Below are 2,529 nucleotides of genomic sequence, written 5' to 3'. Positions count from 1 at the left end.
TTTGTGATGTTCTGTGTTGTACTGCATTGAGATGCTTTGTGATGTTCTGTGTTGTACTGCATTGAGAAGCTTTGTGATGTTCTGTGTTGTACTGCATTGAGAAGCTTTGTGATGTTCTGTGTTGTACTGCATTGAGATGCTTTGTGATGCTTTACGTTGTGTAGTCACTTCCACCGTCTCCCCATGTCTTCCTGGGGTTGGCGCCAGACCCCAGCTTCACCAGACTAGTGGAAGGAAGCTCACCGGTCACTGCTTGGCAGGATGACTACATTATTGTTGACTTACTCTGTAAGAATAAGAAATAATTACAATTCTAGAATAGAAACACACAGGCCTACCTAGTGAGGGGCATCCCAAACTTGTATTTTTACCTTTATATAACAAGGCAAGTCAGTTAAGAACAAATTCTTATTTTCAATGACGGCCTAGGAACAGTGGGTTAACTACCTTGTTCAAAGACAGAACGAGAGATTTTTACCTTGTCAGCTCAGGGATTCGATCTGGCAACCTTTCAGTTACTGGCCCAGCACTCGAACCACTAGGCTACCTGCCGCCCCAAACGACAATCTATTCTCTATATAGTTCACTACTTTTGGTCAGGCTCCATAGTGTGAGGGTCCAAAGTAGTACAGATAGTTATGGAATGAGGTGCCATTAGGACGCAGCCTTACCCATATGAAAAAATACTATAGTATACTATGGTATAAAAAAACGGTAGGTTTTTTTTGCAGAATTTACTGTAGTATTTACTGTAGTGTTTTTGCGGACTACAGTCTGCAAGTAGTATTTACAGGTAATTATAGTATAAATTCTGTAGTAAAAGAAAACCGTAGTATACTGTAGTGTTTTTTGGGGGACATTTACTTTAGTATCTATCTGTAGGGAACACTATATATGGTGTATACTTGGCAAGAAAGCTTCTAACTTATGGATGGCACAAGTTGTTATATGGAGGAGGGGAATGGGCAGGGTATATGTAAATTAAATACTGTAGTATTTACTGTAGACAAAACAAGTGTAGTGTTTTTGCAGACATTACTGTAGTATTTACTGTAGACAAAACAAGTGTAGTGTTTTTGCAGACATTACTGTAGTATTTACTGTAGACAAAACAAGTGTAGTATTTTTGCAGATATTACTGTAGTATTTATTGTAGTGAAATCAAGTAGTATTTTTGCAAATATTACTGTAGTATTTACTGTAGACAAAACAAGTGTAGTGTTTTTGCAGACATTACTGTAGTATTTACTGTAGACAAAACAAGTGTAGTGTTTTTGCAGACATTACTGTAGTATTTACTGTAGTAAAAACAAGTGTAGTGTTTTTTGCGGACTGGAGTGTTTTTGCAGACGTTACTGTAGTATTTACTTTTTTATATAATACTTTAGTATTTACTGTAGTATTCAACAGTATACAACAACATTCTATAGATAGTACTACACATGATCGGGGGATACTACGGTGTGTAGTATAGTATTCTACAGTATACTACATTTGACTGTAGAATGCTATAGTAAGTACTGTAGTATTTTATAGTAAACTGTAATATTTATTCATGTGGGTAGGGTCTGTTGGCATGCCACTGCATGTGTGTTTGTGTGTGTGTGTGTGTGTGTAATTTGGCTGGTGCTAGCCTACAGTCCAGTCTATAATAATGTTTAATATTTTGGTTGGTATAGTGATGTGTATAAGGATTCAGACCCCTTAACTTTTTCCACATTTTGTTACGTTACAAGCCTTATTATAAAAAAAGTTCCCCTCATCAATCTACACACAATACCCCATAATGACATCACAATACCCCATAATGACATCCCAATGCCCCATAATGACATCACAATAACCCATAATGACATCACAATACCCCATAATGACATCACAATACCCCATAATGACAAAGCAAAAACAGTTTTTATTTTACATTTTAGCAAATGTATTAAAAGTAAAAAACTGAAATATTACATTTACATAAGTATTCAGACCCTTTACTCAGTACTTTGTTGTAGCACCTTGTGCAGCGATTACAGCCTCGAGTCTTCTTGGGTATGATGCTACAAGCTTGGCACATCTAAATTTGGGGAGTTTCTCCCATTCTTCTCTGCAGATCCTCTCAAGCTCTGTCAGAGATGTTCGACCGGGTTCAAGTCTGGGCTCTGTCAGAGATGTTCGACCGGGTTCATGTCTGGCCTCTGTTAGAGATGTTCGACCGGATTCAAGTCTGGGCTCTGTCAGAGATGTTCGGCCGGGTTCAAGTCTGGGCTCTGTCAGAGATGTTCGATCGGGTTCAAGTCTGGGCTCTGTCAGAGATGTTCGACCGGGTTCATGTCTGGCCCCTGTTAGAGATGTTCGACTGGGTTCATGTCTGGGCTCTGTCACTAACACACAAAGCCCATCTAATTAAATGGATCCCAGTGAGGGTATTCAGTGGGGCAGCAGGTAGTGTAGTGGTTAGAGCGGCAGGTATCCTAGTGGTTAGAGCGCTGGGCCAGTAACCAGCAGGTAGCCTAGTGGTTAGAGCGCTGGGCAAGT

This window comes from Salmo trutta, chromosome 14 (assembly GCF_901001165.1).
Source record: "Salmo trutta chromosome 14, fSalTru1.1, whole genome shotgun sequence".
Classification (NCBI taxonomy): Eukaryota; Metazoa; Chordata; class Actinopteri; order Salmoniformes; family Salmonidae; genus Salmo; species Salmo trutta.
Note: the sequence above shows the minus strand (reverse complement) of the source record.